A 14,115-nucleotide genomic window follows, 5' to 3' on the forward strand; every position below is an offset into this window, starting at 1 on the left:
GCAAACAGCTTTGCTAAGGGCAGAGTAGAAGTCTGGATTCCGTCTTCAAAATTGTCACATGAGAATTTTTCTAATAAACAGTATCATGTTAACATGCATGCCAGAGCTTCCTAGTAAGTAAAAGTCACACTGATAATATGATGAAGGTCTTATTTACCATTTCCAACTATTGCTACCACTCTTTTCTAACAACTTTTAAGTTTTCATTTTTCTGCCCCAGTTTCAGTACTGAGGAAAGCACCTAAATCCTGAAAGTATCTATCCAACACTATACACACAGATCTGTGCACAGGTATACCCCCGTGGATATTATGAGCTCCCTTTTTCTGATAACACCAGCTTTTTGTGATATCATTTTGAACCACTACTACATACAATATCTATATACTTATCAAAACCAAATTCTAATACCCATAAATGTACATGCTTACAAACAAATATTATTGTTATCATTATGAGCAGATTGTGAATTTGTGCCATTTCCTCCATTTCTTTAGGCTCATTTGCTCTCTCTCAATTCTGGCCCCATCTGGCTACTGAAGAAATTTGCACACTTAGTGAAAATGTGAAAGAGCCCTGGATCCGGGTCAGCTTTTACGGGTTGGCTTTCTGTGTCCATGAGGTTGAATTCGCCCAAGCATTTGTTTTGAAGTCCAAGAGCCCTACAAGGAGCGTGACTGCTGCCTACACTCTCCAGTGGTGAAGCAGGCAGATTTGGACACAGCAGCTGTCTGCTGCTGAAGACAGCTGGAAATAACCCGGTCTGATAGGATCAGCTATCAGAGGCAGGGTGGCACTGCTGCGTGTAAACAGCATGCTATCTCTGAGACTCTGAGACAGTGACACAGGCGGCCCCAGGCTCAACATGCCCTCAAAATAGCAGTGAAGACGCTTCACATACAGTCTTGCTCAAGTAGAATGAGAATCACAGGCTTTTAGGCCTGAAAATCCCCTTGGAGTTCATATCACAGGTCTCTTGTTTTGCAGATTCAAAACAACAACAACAAAAACAAAAACCCGCAGCCAAGAAGACAGGAAGATGTGTGATATTTGTAATTTTCACTTATGCACGCATGGATATGTAGCTAAGCCCTTTAGGGGTCCAGGCAGATTCGTGTATCATTTGATTGTGCTTAAGTTAGTATATTTGTTTCCTTCCAAAGAGCTAACTCTGTAGGTCAACAACATTTCCTAAGATTTAGCCTAAGATATAAAAGTAAATATTTGGATCCACTCTCAATCCAAATACACCCTCAGGAGGAGTGATGTCACCAGTTCTGTGGTTCCTCCATGACAGCCTTTGTCTGTGACCAGGCACTGAAATTACAAAGAGGAAAGGCACTATGATCTAAGGGTGTTCACTGTCTAGTGTCAGAAATAGATACATAAGCAAATAATTAAGAGACTTACAGCAAGAGTCATACAGGAGATTTATGTAATATTATGCAATATTAGCATATGAAAAAGGAGAGTAGTGGTTGGGTAGAAAATCTAGTAAGGCAGTGCAAAAAACTCATATTTACATTAAATCTCTATAGTAACTTTTGAATCCTGGAGAAGGGAGTAGGAAAGATGTAGTGAAGGTAAGGAAGGAAGTGGTGCAGAGAGACAATTTTAGGTGGGAAAGAGGAGGATTTTATTTAACGTGAGTCAGCGTCTGAGTCACCATTTTCTCTCATTCTTTTTTTTTTTAATTTTTAAAATTTTTATTGGAGTATAATTGCTTTACACTATTGTGTCAGCTTCTGGTGTACAACAAAGTGAAACAGCCGCATTATACATATATCCCCATATCCCCTCCCTCTTGAGCCTCCCTCCTAATCTCCCTATCCCACCCCTTTAAGTCTTCACAAAACATCAAGCTGGTCTCATTCTTTTAGTCTGTTGTCTAGTGCAACTAAAATTTGTGTAAATGAACTGGTAAAAGGTCTTTCCTTTGCAGCAATACTCATAAATTTCATGGTTGCATTTTCCTTCACTCTTAGATCTTACTTCTTTCCTTCACCCTTATATCTTATTTCTAGGTTTCTATTTGTGTTCCATTTGATGGAGGTTGTCAGAAATATATGACCATATGATGAACAAGAGGCATTATGGGTTGGAGGTGACCAAACATCAGCTGGTGTTAATTCTTAAGCTAGGGGGAACACTGGGAGATTGGGAAATCATAAAAATCATCCAGAGCAGAAAGATTTTCACTATGATCTCAGATTAAAAGTAAACAAAGAAACAGGACACTCACAAAAAATAAAATAGGAAGGACTAAGCACACATTTTCAAAGTTCAAGTTTTTTGGAGTCAAAGACATCCAAATTAAGACAATATGATTTCATTGTTTGCCTACAAATTGACTGGGCTTAAAAAAAAAACAAGATGGCAAAGGAAAATAGGTGCTTTCATTTATTTCTGGTTGGAGTAAAAATTAGTAAAATTGGCATAATATCCTGGCAGACAATTTCTCTCTCTCTATATATATATACAGACACATATACATATATATAATATATATACACACATAAACAAACACATATGTGTATGTATGTGTGTATATAGGTGCATACTTTGTATGTATATATATCTTAAAATAAAATATGTATGTATTATATAAATATATAATATATGTTTTGGTAAACTACCTTTAAGTTTTATAAGCCTACGGGCCCTCATCCCAGGAAGGTAATATGTATGCACCTAGACCATGATATAAAGATGTTCATGGCAGAGGTGTTTTTTAACACCCCCATCACCCAAATGGAGTAACTAATATTGGTAATAGAGTATACTTTTAATATCTTATGATGTGACCATATACTAGAATAAAATATAGCCATTAAATATGATGATCTTCTAGAAATCATAAAGATTAAGATAGTAGATACAAAGCACTTAATAGTAGACATAAAGAACAGGGCCCAGTATCTAATAAATGCTCATTCCACGTTAACTTTTTCACTATTATTAGTAGTAGCAGTAGCAGTATTACTATTATTATTGTTACATCTTAAGATGTGGTGAGATATTCCTATATGTAAAATGAAAACAAGATACAAGACAGTATGTAAATTGATACCAATTAAATATATACACGTATGTATTTACATATATATATACATGTATGTGTATATCGTTATTTGTTTATTTATTTATGCACTTAGCAAAAAGATGGAGTGTATTAGTTTGCTAAGCTGCCATAGCAAAGCACCACAGACTGGGCGGCTTAAACAACAGAAGTTTATTGTCTCCCCGTCCTGGAGCCTAGAGACCCGAAATCCAAGTGTCAGCATGATGGATTCTTTCTGAGGGCTCTGAAGGAAGAGTCTGTGCCAGGTTTCTCTCCTTGCCTTGTGGAAGGCTGTCTTCTTCCTGTGTCTCCTCACATAGTCTTCCCTCTTTGCATGATTGTGCCCAAATTTTCCCTTTTTATAAGGACCTCAGTCATGTTGGATTAGGGCCACACTGATGAGCTCACTTTACATTGATTGCCTCTGTCAAAGCTCTGTCTCCAAATAAGGGCACGTTCTGAGGGACTGGGATTAGGACTTCAGTATTTGGAAGGGGGCGAGACAGGGGGGCACGGAGAACACAAGTCAACCTTTAACAGAGAGTATGTGTATTAGTAATTCTGGAATGATGGACTGTTACAATTAATTAAATTTTAAAACACTATTTTTAAAAAATTCCATGCCTCAGAAAGCCAGATACCTTGTTTAAAATTTTAAATGAAAATGCTTTTAATTCTCTGTACTTCTGTATTCATTTTTAATATCACCTCCATTTCTACTGGATGTTTAATGTGCCTTATGAAAAGGAGAAATTTAGAGACCGAAACTCTGGATATTCAATTATGTGTGATATATATACTAAATATATGTGCTATGGAGATCACAGATATTGTTTTGTTTTGGAGTATTTGTCTCACTGTAAGTTCCTGAACTATGTTGATTTAGGGTAAAATAGAATTATTATGTAGCTTCAAAGTATTGTCATTTTGGAGGGATGCTTACTCACTTGTCAGTTTCAGACCTTATCAAATCTAAAGCCAGTATTGCACATTTTTCCTGAATGGTGTAGGAATCCTGTGTTCAAAAAGTTACAGCAGAGTTAAAATATGTTTTATACAATAGATAGGCTTCTGAGTAATCAATCCCTGTTATAGAAATCAGATTATACTTAAATGCAACAGAATAACTTGTTCTTCTGTAAAATAAAGGATGAATTTGTAAAACAACAGTTATAATTAATCTGAGTATATATTTAAACTTTAGTGCTGAATTGGACTTTTTTGAAGCCAAGAGTGTTACTTACACACATAAAATTGCTGGAATTAGAACATGCTACACAAAGATAAAAACTTTATATGAGAACTTACACTCAAAAACTGTTTTGAAATCTAGTGTTTGAAAGTGCTAGCCACGTGACTTTAAGCTTCACTGTTCATTTCTGGGTAGGGTGTTCTGTAAATTTAATTCTCTGTCCATAGTTAATATATATTATCTACATTTTCTGTTAGGTGACTTGTATGGCTAATGCTTAACCAGCCATAATTATTTATCCAGTTTCATGAAAAAAATCAGACACCCCCCCCCCAAAAAAAAGAAAAATCAGGTTCTTTACTAATATTCCTGGTGTTGCTATAGAATTGCAAAAATAAATTACTGAAGAAGGGTTGGTGGCTAATACCTTAGAGGGTAAGAAAATTATTGGTCATTATGTTAAGTAATGTCTTATATCAGCATGTAAATAACTTTAGTGATTGCTTGGAAAGAAAACTACTCCAAAGAGAAAGTTAATGTATTTGATTTGTTTGTTTATTATCTAATTTAGAGCTGAAAGATTTTTGGACTGATACTATATATGAAAATGTGTCACTAAAATTTATTAATGCTCAGAGCAAGGGACCTTACCTAAAAATACAGATTTAAATAGTTGCATGCTTGGTTATCTCTGCTAAGTTAAATCAGATAAGATATTTAATATATAATTCTCCATTGTATTATATGTTAGAAGAGATTCTACCCATCTCCCTGTTTCTGTCAATTTGTAGCTTGGATGGGAAATTAAAAGTTAATTTTGTCTTTGTCCTTTTCTCTTTTTCTTATCTGCAGTGCCTGGGAGGCATGGTGAAGTATGCTGAAAGTGACCTTCAGTTTACTCATATCATCTTGACACAAGTGAGCCAGGCTCTACACTTGTAATTTTCATTATTAGCCACAAGAAGAAGAGCTTCTCTCAGTAGGAAATACACGGCATCCAAAAATATAGAGGTATCTTATATATCTCGTGTGTGATTGCTTAAAGAAGGCTGCAGGGGTAGAGAATCAATAGAGAAGGTGATGTGTGAAGGAGAGAAAATTATAGCCAAAACTGCCACCCTGCAGAGGGTGAAGTGATTTACCCAAGGTTAGTAGCAGAACTTCTCTTTAGGGGCACAGGCCAAGCTAGAACCCAGGGGTCCCGTCTTCCAGTGCAGAATGCCTTCCCTAATTCCTTCCTGCCTGAGTTGATGGAAAAGCAAATCTTTTTTTCTATTTTTCTTTTCCAAATCGGTCAAGATACCTGGTTTAGGCACTGTATATCCACATGTCAGCGGGTCATGTTATTTCTTTACCTCTGCCCTATTCATATTTTTGTCTCTCTCAACTGAAATCGAAAAGCACAGCTTGTAAGGACAGAAAGTGGCTCCATGTCAATTTCCCCCCTGTAAATTATTTTTATGAGCATACCAACCAAGGGCATCTCTAAAACACATGATTGCTGTTGGCATCTAACCAACCCTTCTCTTCTCCCCTCCCCCCACCTCCTATGGGTAAAAAAAGACTTTTTCTGGTCATTCTTTTCAGGCGGGGTCCTTGAAACTTCTGTAATGTATAATGTTAATACATCAACTAGCAAAGAAAAAAAAAAATAAGTAGCCTGATGAAAGTAGGCATCTGGGAGTTCAGGTTCCTGAAATCTACTCCCATTTCTTAGATATATGGAGCATGTGACTTCAGGCTATTCCTGCATCACTTTTCACTCCTCAGTAAGAAGATGATTTTAGAAGAATGTCTTGGTTAAGAGTTGCTGCATTAAAAATGTTAGAACTACAATTCTCTTGCATTATGGCCGAATAGATAGGTAGGGCTGCTAATGACATTGCTGAGTGTTTGATGAAAAGCGCTATGTCAAGATCTTAACTGGGATTTACTGAGTAACCACTCTGTGTTCAGTCAACACAGCACAGGACATCTGAATTCAGCAAAGGACACAGAGCTGCATGCTGTGCCCTTGGGAGCCTTCTTTATAAACATGCCAGAGCAGAGATAGTGACCTCATGCTTCCTAGGGAACATCTTCCCTGGGTTGTCCTGAAGTCACCTTAAACTCAACACACCCAAAATAGAACACAAGCCTTCTCACACATTCATGGGGTCACATCATTCCTCCATTTGCTTGGGCTAGAAATCACATTTTCGTGCCAGTGGGTCTGCGCTGCCTCCTATATTCATACCTTCCATTTTCCTCCTGACATCACTACCTTGGTGGAGCCTGGCATCATCCCTTGCTCCCAGTTTTGTAATGGCTTCACGAATGGTCTCTGCAAATGCATATTCTCCTTCATCAGTCCACCTTCTGTGTTGTTAAAGGGATAACTTCCTAAAACATACTATCATGTTAACCACCTCCCCCAAAACCTTCAGTGATGCCTTGCTGCCTACAGAATAAATTATAAAATTCTCAGCCTTGCGGGCAAAACTCTTCCATAATAGGGGCCCAGCATGCCTTTTTCAGGCTCATCTGGAACTAGATCATTAATGAAATACATCAGTTTTCTCCAAATATGCTCTATATTCTTGAGCCTTGAAGTCTTTTCTCATACGATCCCCCTAATAGTATTCTTTATCCATTTGAACCACCTTTTAAGATCCTACCAAACTTTTCTATCTTTCTCAGGGATACAGAGTAAATGCCAACATTTGGGTTGCCTTGGGCCACCCCAAGATGGAACCAGAGCAGGTGCTCCTCCTTCCCATATACAATCAAATCATAAAATGTGTAAAGATGAGAGGATAAGATATGGGAATGGTTGGCTGGATATCGACAGGCAGGACTACTCTACACTGTGACATATTTTGAAGACAGACTCAAATTGTAAGCATGACCCATGCATCAGTTGTATTACAGAGAGAACTGAAACAAGAGGGAAGGGGGCAGGGCACAACCTTTAAAAGAATGACATAGCCTGAGGACACAAGTAAACTGATTAGGACCAACTAGGTCCAAGATGGTGGACGAGTCAACAATGAGTATATGCCCATTGTAACACATCAGCAAGCTAAACGACACACCCACAGGTGCAATGACAATTCCAAGGTCAACTATAAAGGTCAAAAATTGGGTGGTGGTCCAATTCCTGGAAATCCCCACCCCTTCCCCAAAATAGCTGGAATACTCCTCCCACTCATTAGCCTGTGAAATTACCCACTCCTATAAAAACTGACAATTCCACATCCTGGTGCCACTCTCATCTTCTGAGATGGCCCACACTTTGTTCATGAAGTGTGTTTCTCTCTAAATAAATCCACTTCTTACCTATCACTTTGTCTCTCACTAAATTCTTTCTGTGATGAGACATTAAGAACCTGGGCTTCATTCAGTGCTGAGACCAGGTGTGTGATCTCAATTAAAAGATCGTGGGTTCAAGTCCCAATCTGAGCTGCACAGTTTCAGAACCACAAAAATATATATTGCTGCAACCAGGGATGAGAGTTAAGGGGGATGGGAGGGCAGATGTACATGGTGAATTGAAGATCTCAGTGTGATCTTTGTTTTACAATTAAGGAAGGAGGGATGTTTAGTAATAGTTTCTTTTTAGTACTCAAAACTCAAATCACTGCATAAGATGATTAGATTTAGAGGGTAAATTGAACTTTCCATTTTTTTATACTTTATGTTGTTTCTTCTAAATATATTTATCAAAGCACATTTTAAGGGAGGGGTGGGAAATGCCAGTTGCACAAGAAAATCTATCCTCTGCCCAACTGAAGAAATTGTTCAAACAGAATGCATTCTTTCATAAGCACTGCTTCCTAACTCAGCCAGGGTCAGTAAAGTCTTAGGTTATTAGTTATGTAATCTCTAGTTCCTCAAACTGCAGTTTTGATTTGAACACACGGATTCAATTAGCTGCTTCAGATTTTGCCTCTAGATAGATCTCATTTTTAGAATCAAGACAGGCTCAGATAATCATAGCATTTTAGAGCCACTCCTGACTTTGCAAATAAAACACCTGACTTCTGAGAGGTAACCTCACCACAACCACAGCTCCAAGCCCAGGGCTCTTTCCATAAAACCACATGTAGGTTGAATCATGTTTTCCAAAAAGATATGCTGAAGTCCTAACCCCTTGTATCTGCGAATGTGACCTTATTTGGAAATAGTTTTTGCAGACATGATAAAGATGTAAATTAAGGTGAGGTCATCTTGGAGTAGGCGGGCCCTTGATCCAATATGACTGGAGTCCTTTTAAGAAGAAGAGACACGAGATGAGATAGACACACAGGGAAAACACCACATGACCACAGAGGCACTCCAAGAAACCCCACCAGAAACTAGAAAGAGGCAAGGAAGGATTCCACCTAGAGTTTCAGAGGAAGCAGGGCCCTCTTAGCTGCTTGATTTTGGACTTCTAGCTTCCAGAACTGTGACAGAAAATATATATGTTGTTTTCAACCACCTGGTTTGTGGTTCTTTGTTACAAACAGAACTTCGAAACTAATACACCACTCTCTCTCTTCTAATGGCTCATTTTAATTTTTATTATGTTCTCTTGAGACTCTCAAAACAAAATTACTTGGGTGACATCTGGGTGCCAGACACTGCCTTGAACTTGGTGAAATCATCAAAGCCCTGCTCTATATGCTGGTCCTGATGTTCATCTCTTTTGACATTTGGGGCCATTATTATCCACTATGTCATATTGTCTTATGTCTGCTAGCATGTTTGGCCAAAGGAGTACTTTAAATTTTGTTCCCCAGATGCCTCTACAAGCTGCAGTAGGGTACAGCAGTACATTCTGGGTCTACCTCTCCAGGTTGCTGAGAGTATTATAACATGAAAATGATTTTATAATATAATATTACTGGCTAATATTTATTTAATACTAATTCCATGCTCAGAAGTATGCAGATGCTTCCGTATCTTTTCTTACTCAATTCCTACAAAAAGATTCTGAAGATGCCCATTTTACAGATAATAGAAACTGAGGTACACCCTTGTCCAGGGTCATATGGCAAGAAAATGATGGAGCTGGGATTTCAAGCTACATCCATCAGACTCTAAAGTCCACAGATTCCCCTCGATACTATCGTGTAGACAGTGACCTTAAACTGTTTACCTTAGAAATTCACCCTGGAAACCCCCCACATTTATTATAAGTCCCTTCAGAATTTAGCTCCAATCTCTTTCCTAGCCTCATCTCTTGTCATTAGGCCCTAACACACACACACACACACACACACACACACACCCCACACACACCCCCCATAGGAGGATTTTCATATTCCCCAGAACACACAGGCTCTTTCATCCCTCTATTTCCTACATTCTCTCTTCTTGACCCCAGATACCCACCCCCCATGCCCTATGCACATTATGAATATCTTCCCATGCCTCAAGACCAAAAAATATCAGCCTCTCTGAGTCCCCAGAATCACAAAGGCAGCTGCATCCTTCCTACAACACTTATTCAAGCATATATTCTGACCCTGGGCTGGGACTAGGGTGAGGCTCACAAATTACTCAGGCACAACAGTCGAGGAGACACTAGCTATTGGCGTCTAGAGGCAGAATAATCAGTGAAATATTAATTTGTATTCATTTCCTCAATATGGTATCTCCTGGAGCAAATTCTGTTGTGTTGGGGGCAGAGGAAATACAGAAGAGGGAGACAGGGGAGATTAGCCTCCCAGGCAAGGAAGAGAGTGGAGCTGGGTGGGTTCTATGGGCAGCAGGGCCCAGGCAGGCCCTACTCTTCGTGGAGACCTGCAAGGTAGCAGGACCACAGCAGTCAGGGAGGGCTATCCATTTATCTAGGAAACTGGTTTCAGGCATCAGGCTCCTGGGTCCTCAAGGATCCAGGGGCTTTCAGACCTCAAGGAACCAGCTGGGCTTGGACCACAGGCATCCAGGAACAGCCTATGTGGACCCAAGATTGTAGAGCATCCTTGCGTGCTCTGGGCTATGAAAAACTGCAGAACCTTTGCATGACACAAGGGCAAAGAAGGAAAGGACCCTCAGTAACAACTGAGATTGAACTTCCCAGATATCCTGCTGGATGAGAGCTTAGAGCAGCATTTAATCTCCTTTCAAGAAAATAAAGACAAATAACATTTGTTGCACACACATCTCAGTTTGTGAGCCATGATTCACACCCAAAACATTTGTTTTCATGACTGTCTCTATTACTGAACCATGAGCTTCTCCAGGGCAAAAACTCATATCCTTTTGTCTTTGCATTCTCAGCCTTTGCATGGTGCCCTAAACAAATACCTGCTAAATGGTTGAATGAATAAACAAATCACTCAATCAAGCAGTTAATTTGTCTCTAAGGGCTCTTCATGCCATTTTATTCTATGAAGGAAATGAAAAAAGTACCAGATCTTCCTATTCAATCTTTTATTTCAGAATGGAGCTGAGGTCCAGCGCTCCCCACCAGAAAAAAAAAAGGGAGGGGGGGAGCCAAAGGTGGAAGGAGGAGGGAGAACGAAAGGATGGTTGCTAACTTGTAAAGGCTTCCTCCTTCTTTAGGCTTTTGATTCAGGAGGATGGATGAGTGAATTTTCTTCCTCTTTTATTTGGTGTAGCCCTAGCTTCCTCCAGGCAATGTGAGAGATCAAAGAGTTAGGCTGGGTACCTACATCAAAGAATTTGATCAAGGAGTATGGGAAGCCGTCAGGGGATGCTGTTAGGGAAACAGAGCTGTCCCTCTTTTTTTGTGTGTGTGCCTACTGAAAACTCAGCGCTTTACTAACTGGTTTTTCCAGATGTGTTCATTCTGGAAGGCCATGACCTGGATAATTTGGCTGAGGGAACTTATGCTCATGATTGTGTAGTTACCTATTGTGTAGTTACCTGGCTTCCAGGCACCAAGGACAACAGGACTCAAAAGAATGTTTTATGATAGTTAACATTCACAGGGTTTTATGTGATTTCTTTTGTGTACAATTGTTGGAACTTCTCTCCAGTAGAAGATTTCTACGAGCCAAATATCTGGAAAATATTTGGAGACAATCAGGAAAAATGAACAAAGAAACAAATAAACAAAACTCTCATGGAGTACGTAAGCTGTCAGATTGCTCTCCTTTCTCTCCCAAACCCCTTAAGACAATGGCCCACTACAATGAGTTAAGTTGGCAACCAGATAAAAGCCAGGTTGTATCATAGGAAGCACTGGTTTCCCCAAATCCATTATGAACAATGGCATTTCATTCTTTCTATTCCTAGGGCTCCTAAAAGAGCCCTTTCCTCTCCTATCCAGCCTGGTTTAGCTCCTGATTAAATTCTTTTCTCTTAGACAAACTAACAGCCTGGCTGTTTGATCCCAGTTCCAAAGATTCTATCCTTTTATTTACCATCTATAAGAGCAGAATTGTCTTGACTCTTCCAAGGGGGAAGACATGGAGGCAGGGGCCCTCCATCACCCGAGGGCTATTTGGTCATCTGCCCTCTTCTTCCTTCCACACTCCTTTTGGAGGTCAGAGTCATCCCATCCTTGCTCGTTTTAGGCTCCACTGGAGCCCAAAGGATTAGGCAATGGGCATGACTGAAGTGCTCCAGCCCCACCCAGGGGTCAGGGCTCACCGCCAGGTTCCTCACAAGAGGTCACTGTGGCTGGCCGCTCCCAGACAGCTCAGGCTGAAGCTGCCTGATCTCAAAACGCGCAAGGGCCAGGACCCAGGTCTCTGGCTTTGTTGGCCGTAGGGCCAGTTTGGCCTGGTGACCAGGTGGATGTTCTGACGACTGGGCAGCTCTCCTCTCTCACTTCTGGGTTCAAGTCTGGAGATGCAGATTTTGAAATCAAGAGAAACAGACTTTAGAAACCAAAAGAGAATTAGAGATAAAAATACAATAAAATTTACAGACTATTAAAAAAAACAATTTCACCTCTATAAGACTATGTTCTTGATTTCTGATAAAAATACTGTACATTCATTACATTTGTGAGCCAAATATTGACCCGACCATGGCTTTTAATGATAGTGTTAGGACAAACCTATAATTCATATATCAAGGAATAAAGTTAAATGAAATTAGAGAAAAATAAAACTAGTGTCTCTAACCTTAAAATCTTCCTGATGCTTAGGGTTCACTTTCAAAGTTCAACATCAGTTGGTCTACCTTCATGACCTCCTCTAGACAAGCCTGCTTTCCCTCAAGTGTTAGTAATCATGCTGTGTTAAATTTGTTTCTCCTACTTTATTTCTAGGCTTTTCATTTTGTCTAACTGTGCTTTTTTTATTTTTTTAATTTTTTTTTATTTTTTTGGGGGTACTCCGAGTTCAATCATCTGTTTTTATACACATATCCCCATATTCCCTCCCTCCCTCAACTCACCCCCCACCCTCCCTCGAGTCCCCCCACCCTCCCCAGCCCAGTCCTCTAAGGCATCTTCCATAACTGTGCGTTTTAATGCTGCACATTGACTCTGAATCTGTTTTACGTGATTCTTGACACACCCTAGGTATTTAAATAGACACTTTGAAAAAGTAAGGTTTTTATTTACAACGTGAGTTTGGGCAAATTCATACTTGCATTAGGTTGAAATGAGCCTAATCAATTGATTATCTAACTTCCATCACTTCCTCACCATCTCAAGACTCTGACTCAAAACATGTAGGGAGAGTCTGAAGTTGTTTTGTGCTTATTTTTTGTAAGATATTCTTTGGTGCTGGTGCACTTCCTTAATATTATCTGTAGTAAAATATGCACCAATACCCTGACATAAGTGTCCTTCCAGACAACCTAAAACTTGTCATTTTATTCCATTTTATTCTTGAGTTTCTCCTAGAATCCATTTCAAACCAAAGAGTAAAAGCGATCATTTAAATAGGTTAGGTAAGGGGAAAGGAAGACAGAAATGCTTACAAGTTACAAACAGGAAAAAGAAATTAGGACAACAGGGCTTCAGAAAGTCTGCAAACACGTTCATAAACAAAGAAAGACTGCCCTGGAGCAACCCTCATGTTTGTCTTTGCTCTGATGGTGCAATGTGGTCTAGTGGTCTGACCAACTGGAAATCCAGGGCCTGGGTTCTCAGTTTTGCTTCAGACTCACTGTTCCGTACTGAATGGCCTTGGACTGGATGGCCTTGGACAGAGTTTCTTGATCTGAGAGATAGGCAGATTTCCCAGCTGCGAGGCTCAATGTTTCTAAGTGGAAAGGTTGCGGAGGGGTGAAGAACATTGTTATAACTGAAGCAAGGCTATCGTATATGAAAGATCAATGCAAGGAGTTTTATTTTTACTTGCACATTTTGAGGCTAACTCCAATCTCTCTGCCCTGTACAGTGTGTTTGTTTGTTTGTTTCGTTGAGGTCCCTGATAATCTACGCAGTTTGGAAAGGGCTGGGGAGTGTGTGTGAGGAGCAGAGAATCATCTATTGCCAGTCTTTGGTTGTTTTCTGTGTTTTGCATGTCGTCTCTCCCCATCCCTAGCACTGATCTCTTTTTTTCACTTAGGAATTTGTATTGCAGTGTTAGATTTTATAAATAGCATGACTAGTTATTTGTATTTTTCTCCAAATGATTGCATATTTGCATACTATAAAGAAAGATATTCAAACATATCTGAAGTTCTCTTTAAAGGCAACCGCGTTTAAAGAAAGCCCCCTTTCTATTAAAATTCCGCACTCTTTGGAGTGGTTTGGTTTCCCCGAGCTTGCTGATCAGTGAAATCTGTAAATAGTTAAAAGCTTCCAGCCCGTGATAAAGAGGAAGTAAAATAGACTTATCTCATGACCCCAAAACACATCAAAAACTGCAAAATAATTAACTTTTTTACTTGGTATTTAAACAAAATATTATAGAGTGAGAATTTCGTTATTTCTGAATTGGGTTTTCATTTCAATGTTGGAGTC

Source organism: Hippopotamus amphibius, chromosome 10 (genome assembly GCF_030028045.1).
Source record: "Hippopotamus amphibius kiboko isolate mHipAmp2 chromosome 10, mHipAmp2.hap2, whole genome shotgun sequence".
In the NCBI taxonomy this organism is placed as follows: Eukaryota; Metazoa; Chordata; class Mammalia; order Artiodactyla; family Hippopotamidae; genus Hippopotamus; species Hippopotamus amphibius.